Genomic DNA, 15,113 nt, shown 5'->3' with positions numbered 1-15,113 from the left:
GCCATTGCATTGTCCACGTGAGGAAAGAGTTAAAAGAGTAGAAACCCACCACTTTTTAGCTTTTGAAAGAAAGAAAGGGGTCTCTTCCACAAATGTACCTGGCAATTCACTGGGCAGCCAGAAGCAGCCGTACGTTATTATCTGCTTACTAAAGCGCTGAAATTCCCTCGAAAATGCGAGGGGAGGAAAGCGTCTGCATTTATTTGTGAGGGCTGCTCTCCTGTGCATGGCGGAGGGGCGGGGGAGAGGGGAAAAAAGGGCGAAAGAAGGAACGAGAGAAGAAAGAAACAAAGAAAGAAAGAAAGATCTCTCACCGAGCCCGAGAAAAGCCTGCCCCGCAAGACATGCATTCAAAATGTCGGTGCTCCCGGAGGGCTCTGCCGGGATCCCCGGGGAGGAGGGAGGGTCGGGGCCGGCGGAGATGCGGGGCAGGTCGGGCGGCCCCCGGGGAGCGCCCGGGAGCGGGGCCGCCGGGCGGGGGGGGGGGGCCCGGCTCCGAAACCGTTAGGTTGTCTTCTACGGTTCCTCTCCCCTTTCTCTTCCTGTCCAAATATTTTTAAATTTACGCGCCTTAAATAACAGTCTGATTTTATTTATTTAGTTTCCTCCGCGGGCTCTGCCGCCGCTTCGCCTCGGCCCCCCGCCGCCAGCGGCCCCGGGGGCGGCCGCCGGCCCGCGCAGCGCTCCGCGCCCGGCCGCGGCTCCGCGGGCGCCCCGCTCAGCCCCGCCGCCTTCCCTCCTCGCCTCCGCCGCCGCGTTTCTTCGCAACTTGCGCTGCGCCCTTTTTTTTTTCCTCCTTCTTTTTTTTTTTTTTTTTTTTTTGCTTTTTCCCTCCCTTTCCTCCCTCCCTCTCCCCGCGGTCGGGACCGGAGCCTCCTCAGCCTAACCCTGATGCCTCCGCAGCCCCTCAGCCGCAGTGAGTACAGAAAAGGGACCCGCATCTGCCGGGGGGATGTTGATGACACATATTTGTGGCTGCTGCCCGCTGCCCGGGCTGCGGCGGCGGAGCTCCCGCTGCTGCTCGGGGCTCTCCGCCCCCCCCCCCCCCGCGATTTCAGGGATGCAGAAGCATCTTCTCCCAGCGCAGCCCACGCAGAAGACAAAAAGAAGCAGGTTTTGTCTCCAGGTTTCCTCAGAAAATGGGAAGCAAGGTGTATCTCCCAGCCAGAGCTTTTTATGACCTTTTGTTACATTTGAAAATGACAGACAGGCGAAGGGGGGGGGGGGAGAAATCCACACTTCTTGGATTCTGTGTGACAGAGGCAAGGAGATTATCTTCGGATGGAAACTGCACGGCACATTTCTGATAGCCAGATGTGCCAAGCCTTGCTCTGCAGACCTAATCTACGGAGCACCCCTGGAAAAAAATTAACTTCTGCCATGGCACTGGGTGGTAAGATGGCTTCTTGCATGTTGAAGAAGCACTAAGTACAAATGACCAGGGACATTTTACAGTGCTAAAGGTTACTGCTTGTCATTCGGTACTTTTTCCCAGGACTTTTGAATTGCCTTTCAGCACGGTATCAGTTATAATCGCACAAAGTTAATCTTAGGGAACTACGAGGAAGAGAACTCTCGTGTGTCGGATACTTTAGAATAACCTTGACCTTTCATTAGTCCTTATCCTAAAAGATAAGTCATCCAGGGAAAGCAGGGAATTAGGCAAGGCACCTGCGAAAGCATAAATGAAATGTCTCTATGCTCAAACCAGTGTTAAAATGGCTTCTGAATCCTGCAAAACAAGGGACACCGAGGGGCTAAAGGACAAAATCTAGGGCTCGCTGGCAAAATGCAGTTTGATGCACGCAGGACCCTGGGTTAATTTCCTCAGCCCAAGATGCATTTTCTGCCGTTAGTCCAATCAGCACTGCTGAAACTCAAACTGCCAAAAAGGGTAAATTCCCTCTGAAAGAAACTGAATCAGCCAAAAGTATAATCAGCTTTTCAGGGAAGTACAAGACCACTGAACCATGTTTCCAGTTGCATTTCTTTGTTCCTCTGTAACTGCTTTCTGATATTTGTAGAAGTAATTAGGAGGGCCACTGGTATTATCAGTATTTTAAATAAAAAAAAGCTTCATTCTGTGTAGGAAGCATGAAACATTTTGCCTCACAGTGCAGCCACTAAAAGGTTAAAGTCAATTCACAGCTCCTGGTGAAAGTTTTCCTTCAGCAGATAGTGCCTATCAGGATGGTCTTTCTCTTCTCCCATTACACCCTGAGAGCAGGAAACTGGGCAGCATTTAGATGGCAACACAGCTCTCTTCACTCCTCAATATTAAGATTATTATCAACACAGTGATATTTTAACGAACACTTTTATACACGGAGCTAATGAACGTTTAAAGGAAAAGATACTCACACAGCACAAACCACAACAAAATGCGATGTCCCGTAGGAACACTGAGTATTCAAAAGCTTTTCAGGGTTTGACCCTAATGAAACACAAGACCAATCCTGGGTACACGCTGCATTTATATGCAGAGTATACTGCAGGCCGGAATAAGGGCTTCTGCTGAAGTTAATCGTAATTTTCTGGTGAGGAGGATCGCATGTTTAGGCCTGAAGTTATTAACATCTATTCTGATGGAAATAGGGACATTTGGATACACTTTGTCAAATCAAAAAGAGTGCTTTCTGCTTCAGATATGTTCCCACCGAGGAGGTGATGTACCACCATTTGAATATCTGCACTTCTAAATCAGGCATGCGAGGATGGGAGCGTATTGATCGGTCATGAACTTTGCTTATATTTAGTAACGCTGGAAAACAGAGAAGATTTTCAGTCCACACTAGCTAGAATACCAACAGGCCTGGAAACCGAGCTGTTGATTGTAAAGACTTCCTACAAAACGGATTTATTTAAATTTTCTGAAAGGAGAAGTACACTCTGCTAGAAAAAGCAGCTTTATATCTGGACATACCATAGTCCTTGAGGGTGGGACTGTAGGTACACAAAGCAAGCTGTATTTAATCTCTCTAAGGGAATTTTATAGAGAACATCTATGAAAGAGAAAAGTGTATTTGTTTCATGAGCACTGTAACTCTTAATAATATCACCTCCTTGCACCAACATATATGCTCTAAATAGTGTGGTGTCTGTGGGTTTTTCGGATGTTATTTTAGCTCCTGTAAAATAAGGGCTGCAGACAAAAAGCTGTGCTACACTATGATATATTCACAGTATTCACAATCCAGCACCGTATGCAGACATTGGAGTGAGGAACAATTTCCTTCCTGTACGAGCATTTTAATTTATAGAAACATATTGTTTTGTGTAAAGAAGGTAGTAGATAATTAACTGTATTCATTTAATCTAATTATAGGCCTCTGAGGCAAAAAGCTGACACTTTTCATTGTGGTATATTCAGAGAAGTTAATTGAAAAAACATTGCAGCCACAAGGCATAACATGCCCATCGTATATTTGATACTAATTCTTTTCTCAAAAAAGGGATGAATCTGATGCTCGCTAGAGATAAGGATTCCCGTTACTCACTCGAGTAAGGCAAAGTCTGGGGAAGCTCGTTATGCAATGCTGCAGTGCACTGCAATATCTCTGCAATTCCAGAGCTAACCACAGACAACTTAATTTGCCAAATTGCGAGATGGTTTTGTAATGTACACAAGTATCTATTGCAAATTAAGAAAAGATTGAATGCATTTTTTGCTGGGACGTAGGTCAGAATTTGAGCAGAGATCTGCTTCAAGAAGCAATAGGTCAATGTATCAACTCTTAGCTCTGTTTAATCTGTAGGAGGAACCAAGTAGTAACAACAGCCTTACCCCTAGGAGTTACTAGGAGTGTAATTTGTGTTTTTAATCTATCAGTATGACAAACAGACAAATAGAGAGAAAATCAACACTTACCACTCCCAAGTATATAAAAATAAATGTATGTCAGACCATTTGTAGTTTCAGAGTAATTTTTCGTATCACCTGATACATACCAACAACTTAATCTTCTGACAGCAGTGCTACTTTCATTCTCAAAAGGAAAGTAAAGCAGCTCAGCTCTGCAAAGCTTGCCTTCCAGCTGACAGAGAACATGACAGACCAAACGTGCTGCTTGTGGGGGAGCGTTTGCCATTTATGTTAAAGAAATCCCAGCTTGCAAGCTGAATCATCATGTTAGAGGCAAATATCACTGTTTCCCCCTACTTTACCCCTGGAAGAGTGTAACTCTGGTGTCTCTGCAGCTCTAGCAGTACCACAGGGCAGGACACCTCCCTTCCCTCTCCACCTCCAGCTGCTGCACTCCCTGGGTCCTGCTCGAGTGACCTCTACTTCTGCTCTGCCCGTGGGCATGCAGAGGCCACCCAGCACACCCAGCCCTCTCCACCTCTCTCGTCCCATGTCTCCAGGTGGTGGTGTTCCTAGCTGGTGGGAGAAAAACTTGCAAAGGCAGTGCTGCTCATCCCTGTGATGAAGCGTGCCTAGTGAGTGTGGGGATGGTGCAAGCCCTCTTAGATGACAAACACCCCCAGTGAAAGGCCATCGAGCTAAGAGCAGGGCCTTGCTTTGCTCTGCCAGTGAGAGGCATTGCTGGCAGCCCTACCTATAATTTTAAAATTACTTAAAATATTTTCAAATGTATTTTGCAGAAATGTTTTTTACTGTGGTTAAAAAAAAGCATATTGCACTTCAGGCACTTCAAATGTTTGTTAATAAAGTCAGAGGAAGTCTGAAAAGTAAACAGATAGTGACATGCAGTCACCTTAACTCTGGAGCTCTGGCTCAAGAGATCCAGAATATTTGATAAAGCAGCTCTCTAACAAGAAAAAAAGTGTGGCTACAGATGCTAGCAGTACCCAATTCCTATTCTTATACCATTACAGCTAAATCACAATTTGCATTGATGTCTGACTCAAAAAATCAGCTATTCTTAGAGTTCAGTCTGCACTCACACTCCTTCTCTCCCTTGATGCTCTTAACTGATCTTCCTTCTGCCTGGCTCCTGCCTTCTCTTCCTCCTCTGTGCTGTTTTCAGTTAACCCCAGCTCTTGCTCTTCCACGCTTTGGTTATCCATTCCCCCATTCCCTGGCTCCTGCCTTCTTGCACTCTTCACACTCTATTTTCATCTCCTAGTTTCCGTTCCTTCATCTGCACATCCACCCTCTTATTTTTTCTTAATTATTTCCCCCGGCATCTTATCTTTATCTCCATTATGCTTATTAACCTCCTTACCTAATATAGCATATCCTTTCCCCATTGCCTAGCAGAATCTCATTATGTATATATGTATAATCTTTTTTTTTCCTAGTCATGAAGAACTGTTTCCACAACTGATTTCTGTCCCTGATGTCCTAGTTGTCCTAGGAGAAGTCCTAGCACTGGTCAATAATAGTTGTCTCCCTGGCATCCACTGCCTTCATCTCCTCCTTCTGCCTCTCGCCTTCTGCTCCCTCCCATGCTCTGCCGGTTACAGGCCTCCTCCCAAACTCCTTCATCTTTGTGACCCGTCCTCCTTTTCTCACTGCTCAGCAGCAACAGAAGAAAGGGAGATGCTGCACATAGGAGGGGTACCCAGATCTCACTGACAGTAATCTCTTAGGCACGCAGGAGGAGAAATTGCAGAGAAGCGCTGCTCGGTCCCCACTGCCTCGGGCAAAGCGCGTACTCGGTTGCTCTGCGAAAAAGCTGCACATGGTGCCTGCACGCCATACAGCCACTGAACGCAGAACGGGCTGATCGTCGGAAAATCTAGCTGCCAAAAGCTAACAATTCTTAACCGATCACATGCAAACTGAGATTTTATGGAGTCCTATAACTTTGTTACATTTGGATGCACATCTGTGAAACCACAGCAATTGCGCTGCCAAATGCCAGGTTGCTGCTCAAAAGGTACATGGATGAAACTAGACCGGTGACGGTGTTCCATTTCAGATGCCTTCTGTAGAGAAATTGGGATACCGACACTTCTGAATGAAGCAATTGGATTATTATTTTTTAATATGGGCAAAATATTTTTGTAACCTTGTTCTTGAAAATCACTACAGTGGTTTAGCTGGAAACTGCCAAAAATTAAACCTGGGGCAGATGCTTGGCTTGGAAAATACCATCCTAAATGGTTACAAGCAACTGAAAACAAGATGTTATTATGAAGCACTGGACAAGATTAAGCAGAGCAGTTCCATGACTTTGGCCTAAATGTGGAAGATTTTTAAGTGACCTGTAATGAATTTTTTAATAACAACTTTGTTGAAATAAGTAGAATTCAGATTTCACATTTTTGGGTGAAGAAGTTTCCTCTAAAAATAAACGTTATGATCCAGAGTGCTCTGACGTGAAGAGGGAGAGGGAGGCGTGTGCTGGGATTGACACTGGGACCACTGGGACTGAGGGCTGGAGCAGTTTCTTTGGCAACAAAACCAACTTGAAAGATCTTCAGAAGTGCAGAAATCAATGACCAAAAAGTATTCGGTGGAGATGAGACATTATGGAGACAGCAGAGGGAAGGGCGGGAAAAGAATTGCTTCTGGTGGGAGGACATCAAGGCACCAGTAAGGGAAGTCCAAATATTTTGTTACCTCTGGGGTTCTTAAATACCCTGGCTCTGCTCCACATGTGCCAATGGATTAAACCTGTGGAGTAAAGCAGGTACCCTCATCCCCACGCTCTCGTTGGTGCAGCTTACCATTACAAGCCCCAGGGAAAGAATAACCTATCGGTCCCTAAAGGTGCTCCACGTCTCCCAGAGCTGACCGTTTGCCTTCATGCACCAAGGTGAAACCTAAGGCAGTTCAGGAGCTGCTCTATATGTTGAAACCTCCCTTTTGTGGCAATGGTGACGTACATCAGAGCGGCAGGTTGGACAGTTGAGGGTATTACCTGTTTCAGTCATCTGACTTAAACGCTCCGCTGCCTCCTTGCTAGAGATTTCAAGAGCAGGTTCGTGGCAACGGTTACAGCAATTACCACTGAATGCTATTTTGCATTTAAAATTGTCATTCCATTTCTCTGCTATGGATGGAAATAAGAGAGTGACAGAAGTCCCTTCTAATACACAATGAACTGCCTGTTAATTTGCAAGTGCATTCATTATTTTTTTAACTATAAAATTAATACTTTTAAATTCTTTTAGCAGATCTAATAGATTTGCTGTCATTTGACTGCACGTTTGCCTAAAAGATATGTTCTAGCTTGAAAAGAAATTAATTCAGGAAGTCCTGTGGCCTTTGTTTTGCAGGAAGTCAGACGAGGTGAAAATGGTGGTCCCTCTGGCCATTTCATTTCTATCGGTCTCTGTTTCTCCAGGATTTTAACAGCAAAATTACACTAATGCTGTAAACTTTCTGTGCAGTTAAAATATTCTGAAATATCTTGCATAGCCTATGTTTGAAGATGTTTGGTTACATTTAAGCAAAATGCTTTATCTTAATAATCATGATTATATAAATTGTGGTCAAAATGGTGACCTGTGATAACACTGTATGGAGAATAGTCCGAAATTAAAACTTCTCTAACTTAATTTAAAAAATATGGCTTAATAAACACAAATCTGAAAATTCCTGCTAGGTGCTGTTGCTTGGCATAAAAGGTCTTTTTGCTTTTCTTAGAAGTGCATGTGTTTAACATGTTCAGATTTCTTTTCAGGTTTAATATTAAGCCTGAGTTAGCAATGCTTAGTTCTGGGACCACTGCAACATTTGCATAACGTACCTTACTCTTAATGATATTTTATGCTCAGCACCTTCTTCCATTTGATACAGTTTCACCTTTTTTTTAGCAGGAAAAATGAGGTTTGAGGATAGCAGAAAAATTGGCCTGAAAACATGATCTAATGAACCACAAAGCAGCCTTCAAAGAGAAAAAGTAGCAGGAAGTTCTTTCATACCAGGTATTAAAAATAGACTGCACCAAGTCCTGGAATGCACACAGCAGTTATGTAACGATTTTTCAGTGACATGCATTAGGAAATATTCTCAGTCAATGTTTTTCCTTCCTAACACCCAGTTCACTTCTCTGTAGTTTGGAAATTCTTCATACGGATGCTTCTAAGAAGTCTAAAATTATAATGTTCATTTGAATAACCTATCAATTAGCAAGCCACATAATGACACCATCTAATGGTACAATTGAAGTATTCGAATTTAAGATACCATTTTCATAATGGTACAATATGAAACACACGATGGAATCAAATTTTTTTTCCCCACAAGTTAGACTTGATTTGTTTCTGACAATGTAATAATTTTGCACTGGAGGCACCAAAAGAGAGAAATCAGGTTGGGAACATACCTTAAATAATGAGAATACTAGCTACCTTGAAGCACTGGGAAGTCTTTCAAATGTTTCAAAAAGGTTTACTTGTTATTAGGTGCCTTTTATAAATGAGAGGCATCCCTGGAGGACTGAGAGGAGCTAGAAGAGCTGTATCTAGCTTCTACCATACTGAGGAAGCTAAATGGTAAATTATTTTGAAGAACATCTTCCTCAGACTTTTCCCCAGAGATTGAGGAGCTTTCCCAGAGGTCTAGCCTCTGGATCTTTGCAGTATAATTTGAGAAGGTAAGAAAGGAGATGGAAAAGAGTTAAAGCCTAACTTTTTGATTTTCACAGCCCTGTTGTTTTCTTGGATTACTTAATGTTCAGAACAAATCTGCAACATGCTTTGCCTACAGCAAAAGTATCATACAAGGAAGGCAACATTACTTTCTTGTCTGCCCAAAAGCTTGTCTACCTTTTCTAACTTGCCTATTAAAAGACACAAGCCCTACAACAACCTTTAGACTTCCATGGCCACCATGAACTTATCACTAACATTATTAATTTCAATTTATACCTCAAAGACAGCAAAATTCCTTAGTGTGAAAGCTCACACATCTCTCCCACCATGGTTAATACCTAACTAACACACAGTGTCAGTATTTCCTAGGTTGCCACATATCAAGATGAACCCAGAAGCACAGTTACAGACAGTTTTCATCACCCACTCATGTCAGTGATGGACAGTGATAGGATGTATTATGGTGGGCAAAATTCTGCCTGTATTTTGGCTCTTACTGATAAGTTTTTCCCAATTCATGTAATGGAGATTAAATACCAGGAGATCCTAAATGGTCAGGTATGACCATGGTAGAGCAATATGAGTCTTTTTTTAAGATGAGTAGAACTCCACTCTTAGTGTTGGGTCTTTAAAAGATTTTCAAAGCTAAAAATGCAGGAACTTTACTTGCTCCACACTGTTCTCTTTGAGAACACAGAAAAATCTGATCAAGGCACAATCTGATAAAACATCTGATTTATTTTCTCTCCTTACTGTCCTGCAGAATGACAGAATTAAAAAATCCATACTGGACATGAAAAAAAGGTACCCCATTCAAAGTGCTTCATTTTGGAAAGATACATAAATAATAAAAGCAGGAGAACAGGTTAGCCTTTTGTAGAGAATGTGTTTGTTTGATAAAATATTAGGAAACACCTTAATTGGCAGTCTGAAAGAAAATGAAATAGGGCATACTGAATCCACGTTAAAAATCTATATTGGAAATAGAAGTAAGGAAGTGAGCATCAGAGTTGAGATAAAAGTTCTGCTTTTCAAAATGACGAACATATTTTTTTTAAGATCAAGGTGTCTTTAAGGTCATAAAATGAAACAAAAACTGATTAAATTATCAACAAATTCATTTGCTTCTATTATACAAATACATTTCTGGGAATCCAGTGCCTAGAAAGTAATTTGTGAATAAGTCAATACTTGTTTTTCTACACCGATACATGTGCAAAGCTCGAGTTGTTTACAAGGGGAGGAACACTGTTTCATGCATAGTACTCAGTAGTGCTTCGAATTACAGGAAGGCTCTCTCATCATTCAGCCTGATTAGTTTACATGAACTGAAGCAAATAACATTCTGTATTTTCTTCCATATTTTATGACTATTTTCACAAAAGGAAAAATTCCTTAAATCAGACCTGGTCCATTTTGAGGAAAGGACATTTTAAAGCAAATAGAGAATGACAGACTCCTGTTACATCTAACTTTTCTGTAAGCTATGCTTCACTCAGTCATTTGTGAGTATTTCTGAGTTTTATAGGATATATTCACTTACTTCTAAAATGAGAGTTGCTGCCACCGAGTTTGATATTCAAGGTCAACATTTCAAATGTCGTTGTAAATGAAAGCTTCTATTTTGGCTGAATTTAAAACCTCAAGTCTTTTCTGTCCCTAAACAAACATGGGAAACCTTATTTGCATATTCACAGAAGAAGTATTTCCTTCTTTTTCCAAAATTTGCTGTTATTTTGCTTGCAACTTTCCTTTTGTTCACATACCTTTATTCTCTTCCTTAAAGCTGCTGACGTGTCTAAATTAACAAGTCCTATTATTATATTCATAAATGGGGCAAATTTGGTATCACCTATGAAAACCAAAGCAAAGCTCTGCCACACCACATTTTCATCCACTTTTCAGAAAGGCAGAGATGACCCTGTAGCACTTATATATACTATACTTTCAATATATATATACTATATTTTTATGATGTTAATCTTTTCTTTTGCTTGAGCCAGCACTCCCCTTCAGAGGAAGATAAATGATGCTGAGACAAGTTACTATTGCAAATTAATCGTATAGTCTATTTCCCAAGCATTTAATTTGGCCACAGCAACTTGTTTAACTCAGGCGAGTTGTCAGAAAGCGACATAAAAGAAAGACCAAGTTCTTTAGAGGTGGCCAGTAATTTTAAAGGGATGAAGGGAAATGGCTGGCATTATTGCTTTTGTCCAAGTCAAGCTTCTTCTAAATAGGGTAAGGGAAAATCAAGTGATTTAGCCTCACCAAAATTCATGCCACTTGAGATCTTTTGGAAATGTTGACTGAAGAGGAACTGCAGACTGGAACAGAAGACTGAGAAAAGAAGTCAGGTGTCATATTGCAAGAGCATATGAAACATAAATAAAAAAGCAAAAAGAAGAGTAAATATTTTGTACTTTTCATAACAGAGAGTCCAAAATTTGGAAGATAAGTTTGGGATAGGAATTGGGGTAGATGCACCTGCTTAAACCTCAGCCATCTACTTGCAAGGCAGCTGTCTCTACCTGCATGAGTACAGATAAGTCTGTTGCAAAAAGGCCATTATGTTAGGTCCTTGTTGCTTCCATGACAGTGGGTCTGAATTCAATCTTTTACAGCATGGGGGTTTTTTTTGTTGTTGTTGGTTTTGTTTTGTTTTTTTTTTTTACCTCTGGCATTCTAGCAAGTATTTCCATGTGTGTACCCCTTGTCTGAGTCCACTCTTGGTATGGAGCCAATCGTGGGCCTCTGCGATTAAGCAATACTGGATCCTTAACCCATTGCCTCCAACTTTCCCAGCCTGCTGCCTCGGTTCTTCTCTCACAGCTGTATGGATTTCAGCTTTTCAAAGTCCGGTTTGATGGAACACAGGAACTTACATTTGGCATAAAATCTTTTTGGGACCACAAAGGTATAATTTTATAGTTAAATACATCACATTTTTCTGGGAAGACTTAAAGGCAGTGGATAATGGAAACAGATTAGGATTTGGCACTTTATCAGACTCTCAAGGAATCTCTCCCTGAGTAAACTCTGTTCCACTGGGAATATTCATTGTTCAGGAAGCAACACTTAAAATTTTCCTTGCCATGAAAGAATTCTGCAGAATCCTATAGAAGAAGGGGGCATATCACCCCAAAGAAGACTTCCACTAGCATGAATACTACCTATAACGATGTATCCTTCTTCCATGAAGAAGGCAGGCATAAACAAATACTTCTAATAGGGAATTACTCTTTGAGAATAGGACACAGACATTTTAGTTGTAGGGAGTAGAAGACTGATAGCCATGAATACAAATTTGGAATGGATAAAATACTTATGCTGGTGTATTTTGAAGATAATCGGTTCCCATTTTGTTAGCATTTCCTAGAGATGACTTATTTTCAGAGAATTACCTTTCATAATTTCAGATTCCAGAGAACTATGATTCCCAGAAGTTCAGGGATCCCTTTTATTAAACTGACCTTGAAGAAAAGATGTGTTTCATTCTGTGCCTAGTCTCTTCCTTTCCCGTCTCCCCTTATCGCTTTTGAGAAGCCAGTACCATCAGTGACGTTCACTCTGCAGGCTCGGTGCTCCCTGCCAGCTTGCCTGCCCTGCAGACGGTGGGCAGGAGGAAACGTCCTTGTGGGGACTGGGCACAAACTTGTTCTAAATGTTACTGAAAAATCCTAATCTGAATCTTGATACCAGATATCCATTCATTTATTAAGAGCAAATACAGCAGACAACTAATGCTGCACTTTTTCTATTATTCAAACCTGCTGCTAACAATGAAGAAGATGATGTCATTCCCTGGATGTGACAAAGGACTAATATTATATGCAGTAAAAACAATGAGTCAACAGTTTCTATGCCCTTGAGGTCAAAGCATTCAACAGTTTTGAAAGTAGACTGTTCTTTTTGTGCACAGAGTTTGTAGTTGTATATCAATACAAAATGTGTAAAATCAAGATATAATAATTTTTTTTTTCATTTAAATCAGAGTGTTTTAAACTCAAGCTAAAAGTCCAATTGATATATAACATAAACTAACTGATACAAATTTTCCCCAGATACGCTAAGTATAACATTGCAAAACACTTTTTTTGGTCAAAGATACATTATCTATGTGAAGTTATCATTTGTATGATCTTGAGAGGCACTTGGCAATCACAATTCCCAGTAATGTTAGTAAGAACTGTGAGCATTAATGTGGCAACTAAATAATGTGAAATGTTCTGGAGATATTTTGTAATGGTCTGAAAGATAAGAAAGACCTTTTGCATGGAAATATGTTTGGAGAGACAACAGAAAGCAAGGAGTCTAACAATCAAAGTTTCCCAGACTTTCTGGAATACACGAGGTATTGACCAAATCCTGGCCAACTTTAACCACAGCTGCATCTAGCTCAGGCTAAGGCAAGAAATGCCTAGTGTTGATACAGATCCTTTCTTCAGTAAATCTAAAATCATTATGGAGGATTATTATCCTCCTCATACAGAGAGTGAAACTGAAGCACAGAGAAGTGGCAGCTCAAGGTCATTCAAAAATCAGGAGAGTTTGGAAAAGAACCCAGATTTCTCAATCCCCGTCCAGCACTCTGCCCACTGGGCTTCATTGCCTCGCTGAGCATCTGCTTGATACAGCTCCTTTTCAAAACTAGATATAATTGAACAACTTTGAGAAGTTTTCAGTTTGTCATATTGTTGTCTATAACAATTTTATTTTGTGGAAAAATAGACTTGCCTAATTAGATCAGGCTGCTGACACACGATCAAGTGAAAGGGAATCCCAGACCAGCTGCAGTCTCTGTTCCTGTTGTCCTTGCAGACCAAATTCAGAGACAGGAGAGAAAACTGGTTTATATCTAGATGGGCTTCTGTGTAGGAAGAAATATCATTTTGCCTGCATTGATGCTAGCTGACAGTGTTTTGGATTAAAATGAGCCCTAGTGTGGAATAAATAATATTCAGCATCCTGACAATGAATTGAAATTAAACCTTAGACTCAGAATCCCAAAGAATTTTTTCTGGCACGCTGACAAAGTGCTAGACAAAGTCTTCTCAGTTCATGCTGACCACTTTATTGTGTCACCTAAAATAACTGCAAATGGGTTCAGACATAACTTGTACAGTAGATCCCAGGCCCAAGTGATTACTTACCCAAAATACGGAAGAGCGCATCTGGCAGGCTAGCTGGTCAGCACCCTGACAGCTTTATTAAAGAAGTAAATGCAAGAGGCATGGCTCAATCTGATCTTTAAACTCTGTGTCTTCTAATGCTTAAGAAACTCGTATCTTTTAGATATTTAAACCAAATATTTAAGCCCTAAAGACCTCTCAGGTGTTTTGGAGTTATGTCATACTGCTCAAGCAAGATGAGGAAGCTTCTGAGTTATCCAACAGTCACAAGGGTTCTGGGGCTCCGCACGGTTCCCTGCAAGTGACAGAACTCAGGGGATTTTAATGACGAGGACTTGTTAGAGCACTTCAATTGAAAAATACACATTTCCACTAAAAATTCAGTGACAAGTTGCTCTTATAAACTCAAACAAAATCAGACAGATTTGAGACAAGGCAAAATGAAGAGACTAAAGTAACTTACAGATTTCCTCTGGATATGTCAAGCTAATTACAAATCGTATGGCACGCAGAGTACCTTCATTTCCATTGTAATTGATCCTCCATAGTCATGATTAAGGAAGGACACAATGATTTTGATGTCATGTAAAAGAGTGATGAAATGTATTTTGCATGTGAAATAGACAGACATTAGAATCTCTTTTCGAAGTCGTGAGATACTTTTGCGGACAACATCTCTTACTGCTTAATGAAAGCCAACATCTGAATGTATTGCAGAAAGATTCACACACGCTACAGTCGTGTTAGGTGTGCTGTTCAACAGAATACATATATTTGTTCCTTTCCCATGACTCATGCAAATACAAATATATTTAATTACATGCAAGGTAAAGTTAATTATTGGTCTATTTAATAAGTAGACTTATGAAGAAAAAATAAACATAGGGGCTCATATCCTAGTGTGTTCCAAGAAGGCACCTTTACCTGACCTTTGCTTTTAAAGCCCTGACCCCAGCAACAAACTTTGAAAACTTGCATAACATTAAGTACTCTAAGTACTATTGAAGCTGCTCCTTTGTTAAACAGGATATTACAAGTTTAAACTAGGGACAGAGATTCCTACTCAGGAAGAATACTGAAGATGATATCTAAAATTAAATGTATCTTCATATTACCTTGTAAATCAAAGCTTACCTAAGCAGGTGACACTTCCAAAAGAATATTATAATGAGCCTCCCCCCCCCCCCCCCAAGGCAAAGGCATATTAATATTAACTTAGAGGCATCAGCCACCTTATTATTTCAAGATTTTGCTCATATGAGAGCTGACAAAACTAAAGTTCTGTTCAGTGTTAGTTTGACTGTCAGCACAAAAATTTCAGACCAGTAGCATTTATAAATTCATAAAGACAAATGCATTCTTAATGTTAAATAATATAGATAGAAAACAATAAAAAGCTTTTAATGCAATTGTGAAGCAAGTCATTAGGCTTTGGGCTATTTTGTGTATGTGTTTATCACATCACCATTAGAT

Source organism: Ciconia boyciana, chromosome 7 (genome assembly GCF_034638445.1).
Source record: "Ciconia boyciana chromosome 7, ASM3463844v1, whole genome shotgun sequence".
Lineage (NCBI taxonomy): Eukaryota > Metazoa > Chordata > Aves > Ciconiiformes > Ciconiidae > Ciconia > Ciconia boyciana.
The sequence above is the reverse complement of the archived record's forward strand: the minus strand, read 5'-3'. Positions refer to the sequence as shown.